Raw genomic sequence first — 7,499 nt, 5'->3', positions numbered from 1 at the left:
AATTAACGGCTCTAGAATGACTTCAAGGGTCACAAGGTCATTTGGCATCATCCCAATTTTGTTCATTTCAATCTTCTCTTTTCTTTTTCTTTTCTCTTCTTTTTTTCTTTTCTTTTCTTTTCTTTTTCTTTTTTATTTTTTCTTTTCTATTTCACTGCTTTCCTCTTTCTTTTCTTTTCTCTTTTCTTCTCTTCTCCTTCTCCTTCTTTTTTTCACTTCTCTTTTTTTTTGGACTGTTTTCCTCTTGTTTCTCCGCTTATTTTCCCTGCTCGGGCTTCTGAGTTTTGTTATCGATTCCGAAAGAGGGGTATGCAAGAAAATAACCGAGGCTCAAAGGGGTAACAAAGGATAAAGTGTTTGGATAGCAGAACAAAATGCATTCGTCATTCTAATCTCCAAAACATGCCAAGTACAAACTACACAATTAAATAAGCATACGTAACATCTTTTGATTGCACCAGAATTAATAACCATATTCGCACATTTGCCTTCTACATTTGTCAATTACCCAGCACCATTGGACAACAATCTCGGTACCACGAACGGCCCCCTAACAATTCGGGCAAACTTGCCTTTAGCTTCAACCTGATGCAGCATGATGCACTCCAACAAGGTTTCTCCGTGTTTTATCTGCCCCAGTTTCGCATGGTTCGGGCTTCAAATGATCTCAAAGTGTTCAAATCTGTTCTTATTTCCCTCAAGCGTCCCTATATCTTTAACATGGTTTCATTGCTTCCTGGCCAAACTAACTTTTAAAACCAGGCTGAGAATTATACGTGCATGTCATGTCAATAGAACCAGCATGAAAAGAATTGTAAAAAGAAGAAAAGAACTAAACAAAAATGACTAGAAATGGCAGAAAACAGAGAATTGCATTAGACAGACGCTGGGGTCCAATCCTAAAACAAACCTAGATAACACTGAATGACTAAAGGAACTAGACATGATGAAAGGATAGAAGTGTTTGAGTCACAAGACAATATCCGGATTACAACCCTGAAATAACCCGGACAACAGAAATGACACCAAACTAAGCCACCGAGATTCCTCTTCAGCTAGCCAAGAAATGGAGCATCTTTCCAATTACCAAGCACGACATCTTAACCACTGGGTTCCACATCAATATTAACAACTTCATTATCATTAACTTCATTCAGCAAGTTCCCAAGAGGATTCGCATGCTCCTTGTCACTGTCATTGATCACGATTACCCCTTCTTGAATCATTCTTTCTATTTCCCTTTTCAAAGAACGACAATCTTCAATGCTATGCCCTTGGACATTAGAGTGGTACATGCATCGTACAGTAGGATCAAAGCCTTTTGCATGTGGGTCTGGAGTATAGCCGAGGAGCGGCTCAATCAGGCCAGAATACCTTAACTTTTCAAACAAGCTCGTGTAGGACTCCCTAATTGGCGTGAAACTATTTCCTTTCCTCTGTTCTTTTCCCTGCCCCTATTTTTGAGGGTTGTTGGGTGCTCGAAAATGTTGTGAAGGCAAGGAGGCATTATGCGGCGCTGGTGCTCGCCATAGGGAGTGACCTGATGGTTGGACATATGACCGAACATTGTTCGAAGGATAATACTGAGGTGGATTATGTGGAGCTCGGGGATAGGTTTGGGGTTAGGGTCGAGGTTGGTTGTAATATGGTGATGGGCCCTTGGACCAAGCTCTTGATTCAACTACTGTAACATCTTCTTTCTTTTTCTTTCCCAATACCCCTCCAATGCCGCTCTGGATAGCCTGGGTAGTTGCCTTGATTGCTGAATAGCTTATGATTTTGTTGGATTTAAGCCCCTCCTCCACCATACTTCCCATTTTTACTACCTCGTTGAAAGATTTTCCTACTGCTGACACCAAGTGACCATAGTAGGTGGGCTCCAAAGCCTGCAAGAAGTAATCAACCATCTCACTTTCTTTCATTGGAGGATCGACTCTTGCCGCTTGCTCTTTCCACCGGAAATCGTACTCTCTGAAGCTTTCCCCGGGCTTTTTCTCAATTTTAGTCAGTGACAGACGGTCCGGGACAATTTCGAGATTATACTGAAAGTGGCATGCAAACGCCTGGGCCAAATCATCCCAAGTGTACCATCGAGCATGATCCTGTCGAGTGTACCATTCCAAGGCCGCACCACTTAGACTTTGACTGAAGTATGCCATTAATAACTCGTCCCTTCCCCCAGCTCCTCTCATTTTACTGCAGAATCCCCTTAGATGGGCTACCGGATCACCATGTCCATCATATAAGTCAAACTTGGGTAGCTTGAATCCTACTGGCAACTGGACATCGGGAAACAAGCACAAAACCTTGTAGGCCACACTGACTTGGCCACCCAATCTTTGCATGTTCCTGAAGGATTGCTCCGGGCTTTTTACTTTCGAAACATCTCTTCCTGTTCCGGATTCTTAAGCGGCTTGTCAGTTTCCACCGGGAGCTCAAAGTGAGGGGTGTAGGAATATGGCTCAGGAGCTTTAAAGGAGGGGCTCAGGAGGGTAGTACTGGCTGTCGTGAGTTTGAAACAATGGCTCACTGGAAGATCTTTGCAATGTGGCAGGTGGAGGCGCCACAAAGACAGGGGTGATTGGTGGAGGAGGGTTTTGTTTGGGTAGTGGAGCTTGGGGAGGATAGGAGGTGGTGCCATAACTCTGTTGGTAGAAAGGGAAAATTGGCGAGGAATTCACACTAGGAGGCTCCTGGGACTGAGCGAAAGGTGGGATATATGCTGGATTGGCGAGATAAACTGGCGCCGGCTGACCCTTAGCCCAGGCCTGATGCATCTTGGCCATCTGCTGCCTCAACTTATACATCTCTTCCCTCATTGCTTTGACATCCACCACGTCTACCTCTTTTGACGGGTCCATGATACCGGTATCTGATTCTTGGCCTGTCATGTTCAGTTTGTTTTTTGACCGGGTGTTGTAGGAATGGGTTGCCAGGATGCCAACCAACTAAACCACCTGCCTGGACTCATCATCAACGGCTTTGTTAGCAGTTAGAGCGTTAACAGATAGATAGCCGCACATTTGGGGAATGAATGCACTTAAGCAGTTAACCATTTCTATTATGACTTCGCTTGGTTGCATGCGTCATCCCAGCTTTCATTTTTCTTTATTTGCCATGCCTTTCCTCTCATTCCTCCCTCGTATTTTCTATTGTTTGTTTCTTGCCTTTCCCTCTTTTCTTTTGGTTTTCTCTCTTATTTTTCCCTCTTTTCTTTTCCTTCTTTTTCTTTTGCCTTGGTTTTTCCTTGTTCCTATTCGCTCCTTTCCTCAAAATTGTTTTTTCGCTCTTTTCTTTCCTTTGCTCCCTTTTTATTTTCTCTTGTTTGCTTTTGTTTGGTGTCTTATTTTCTTTTTGTTTTTCTTTCCTTTCTTGTTTTTCACCTCTTTCCTTTCATTCTTTTTCTTGTTTTTCCTTTTTTTTATTTAGTTACGGTCGTATCCTATGGAGATTGCCTACGTATCACGACCCCATGTGAATCAGACCGAGCGTAGTTCTTGCAAACAAATGCGAAAATAATGAAACAATTTTGGGGAATTTTTCTCAATTTTTCATTAATAACAACTGCGATTACAAAAGCTACCAGACTACTTGTTTTTCTTTTCCTCAAAAAGGGGAGTTACAAAAACAGACTCAAAAACAAAAATACAGACTCGATTAACTAGGAATACATCAAAGCTTCAAACCCTGGGGCCCGCGGGGCATCACTCGGCATTGCAACGGGCCTGCGCAAGACTGAGAAGGTTTCAATGTCAACTGGGTCATCCTGGACAAGGAGTTCTAAGGGAAAGTGTGACTATTTAAAGAAAGTTGACTTATTGTGACTTAAAAGAAAAGTGGCTATTTTTCAAAAATTTTATTTAAGAAAGCAAAGACTTGGTTTTGCAAATACGGCCTCTCAGCACTTCCAAGAGGGAGATTTTAAGGCTGTACCCGCAAACCATTTTAAAATGATTCAGGGTGGCTGTTCTTGCAAAAACAGCCTTCTGGCGCCCTTTTTGGGGACATTCGGCTTATTTTAAACAAGAATGGCGGCACCCGACTTATTTTGACAAAAAGTTAAAGTCTTGGTATTTTTGGCTATTTTTGAAAAAGGGTGGTTGGACCCGATGAGGGTTGCCTACGTATCTCACAACCGGTGAGAATCAAACCAGCGTAGTTCGGGCAAATAAAACTAACTATTTTCGAAAACAAAACTCTTTTTCTTTTTTTTTTGTTTTGTTGGCAAATACACTATTTCTGAAAGCAAGACAAACTAACTTGAAAATAGAACTCTTTTTGTTTTTCTTTTCCATTGGCAAACAAAACAAAACTAGCTTCTTCTTTCATTTTTCTCAAAAATCCGGCAGAATTTCGGCACTACTTGGACATTGGTTTTTCTAATATAGGTAATTAACTCTCTACACTGCTATTTTCTCTTTTCCCCTTTTTGTTTTTTCAATTTTTTCCAGATANCACCATCCCTATCCTAGTTCAAACAAAATACAGACTCAATCAACTGACTGTCTTGTAACGAAAAGGAAATACGGACTCTGGTAAAAAAGAAATACAAGCCCAAATGACCTAACTCCATTAAAAAAAAGGAAATACAGACTCAGAAGACAAACTCTAGTAGAAGAAGAAATGCAGACTCAAAGACAATCATGAATACATTAAAGCTCATGGTGCCCGCGGGACATCATTCGGTCTCGCCGCGGGCCTATATGCAAGTTCCCCTTGAAGTCTGTCCAGGTCACTCATTATCTGCTTCACAAATATCATTACTGATGCAAAGAAGGTGGTACGGGTCATGTTCTCGCACATCTGGCATTTCCGGGTAATAGAATGAGCAACGGCTAAGATTCTCTCTCGGATTCTTCCTTTCTCTTGAAGCAACCGCCCTATCTGCTGGTCCCTAGCCTCCAAAGTCTGCTCAAACGCCTGGCTTTGTTTTCGGAGTTGCTGTAAGTCCATTTCTAACTGTGCCAATGCCATGTAACAGTGTTCTCTCTCGACTTTGAAGTCCTTTGCCTGTTTAATCATTCGATTTCAGCGGCAGTGGCCTTTTCCTTTAATCTTGTGACCTTATTGTCATATTCTTCTTTTAACTGTTTAACCATGCGGGCCCGTTCTTCCGCGTTTTTAGCTAATTGCTTCCGAACCCCAGCTAATTCCTTTTCCGCTTTGTTGAGGTCAAAACTGTAGTCATTCACTTTTTGCCTTAGATTTTCTATAAGCTTTGCATCTTTGGCACTCCTGACAGGGTTGTCGGCCTCCAGCTTCATTTTTTGGATTTGGGCTCGTAAGGCTTCATTCTCTTTGGCCAATTGTTTTCTCTCACCTTCGTCATCCGCGGCTTGCAAGCTATTTTCAAATCGGAGGTCTTGGACCTGTTTTTCCAATGCTCCTATGCGGGCCCTGTACTCATTTTCTTTAGCTAACCAAGCCCACTGTTTTTGTGATGATTCAACAAATTCCTGGATGTGAGGTCGTTTGGCCGGTCTTCCGAATGCAACGTCCCTTCTATACCAAGCCTGATAATCAGGTGACACTTCTCCTTTGGCTCGATCTCGAACACAAGTGTTTGCCGCCAAATATTGACATTCGCTCCAGACTTGGCGGACCATTGCTTCAGGAAACTGGCCATCAGGGCCAATCTCAACCACTTGCAAACTAAGATCATCATCCTTGGGTACTATCTGGCATCTCCCCAACTGCCTCAACACTCGATACGGTGCGTAAGGCTGAATGCTTCTAAGCCCCATCAGGAGGAAATGTGGTCGGGCTGCCGGCATATATACGACTTCGTCAACGGGTAACCATCCCAGTGTCCACTCTATTTGGCTAGCAGTGAGGGACCGGAAATATGTTGTCCAACCCGTGACTCCTTCTGGCAATTTGACCCCTTTAATCCTTGTGTAAAATTCTTCTATGCATGTTTTTTCTGGAGACCCATAGCTCAAAAACTGAGGACGATGACACAGGTGCTCGATCATCCACATTTGTAACAATAGATTGCACCCCTCGAAGAAAGCTTCCCCGGCCTTGCAGGCTGTAAGAGCACGGAAGATGTCGGCCAATATCATAGGCGCAAGAGTACTTTTGGCCTGAGTAATTAACGTGCTGACGACCCCAGCTATTTTTATGTCAATGTAAAATAAAACTTATTTTTTTCTTTTTTTTTTTGGTTTTTGTTTGCAAATTCACTTTTCTGAAAGCAAGATTCTTTTTATATTTTCTTTTTTAGTGGCAAATAAAACGAACTAATTTGAAAATAAAACTCTTTTTGTTTTCTTTTCCACTGGCAAACAAAAAACTACTTTTCTTCTTTTTCTTTCATTTTCTCAAAAATCCGGCAGCATTTCGGCACTACTTGGCCATTGGTTTTTTTTCTAGTATAGGTAATTAACTCTCCACACTGCTATTTTCTCTTTTCTCTCTCTTTTGTTTTTTCCAAATATTCAAAGCCGGTCAGCATGCGAGTCCAAAACAGATAAATGCACAAGTAGGATGCATCGGGATGGTCCATTATTCCGGGTACACCTGTCCTAGACGGACCCAACTCCTGTGTTGAGTCCCCTAAGTCAGAATGCACGTGATGCAGATAAGCGTTCCTACTAGGGATCCGGCATGAAGTCAAGTTCTTCTAGGTTCAAANTCCGGCCTACTTTCTATTTTAATGTATGACACTAACAGAATAGGGAGTCTCCACCAGTGAGCACATCCCCGGAGATGAGAAGAGAAGGGTTTCGTAACAACTCTATATATACAATTCAAATAATATCAAAGCGGTAAAAAGCAACATTTTGCACATTTAGCATGAAACATGTAGGAAAATCAGATAAAGCCAAATACAACAATTATTCTAAGCTCGAATTCTTAAACCCTGAACCGAACTTCTGGTTTGTGTCCCCAGCAGAGTCGCCAGAGCTGTCACACCTCCTTTTTCTACTACACCCGTGAGGGCGTGAAGGAGTTTTTCCAATTAAAGGACAATCGAAACGGGATTTGTTTATTGAGATTCAGAGTCGCCACTTGGGAGATTAATGGTGTCCCAAGTTACCGGTTGAATCCCGAATCAAGGAAATTATTGACTCTGTTTAACAGTCCGCAATCCAGAAATCCGAGTAAGGAATTCTGTTAACCCGGGAGAAGGTGTTAGGCATTTCCGGGTTCCGTGGTTCTAGCACGGTCGCTCAACTTTCATATTTGGCTTATTTATTTGATTTTAGTACATGTTTTGACCTATGTGTTTTTAACTTTGAACCACCTTTATTATTATTATTTTAAGAGCATTGCAACATCGTGAAAACATATCTCGAACCGCGTCATATAAATGCACCCGCGATTTTTGATACATTCGACTTCGTTGAGATTTGGATTTGGGTCACATAAATGTACACCCGTATTTAAGAAGGTAAAATTATTAAAAACGCACCTAAAGCGACTAACGCGTTATTATCTTTGGGAAAGGCCATGAATATTTGCTAAACGGCCCGTCCCGAAATTTAAGTATTTCA

The sequence above is a fragment of the Nicotiana attenuata genome, unplaced genomic scaffold, assembly GCF_001879085.1.
Source record: "Nicotiana attenuata strain UT unplaced genomic scaffold, NIATTr2, whole genome shotgun sequence".
NCBI classification, from domain to species: domain Eukaryota; kingdom Viridiplantae; phylum Streptophyta; class Magnoliopsida; order Solanales; family Solanaceae; genus Nicotiana; species Nicotiana attenuata.
Note: the sequence above shows the minus strand (reverse complement) of the source record.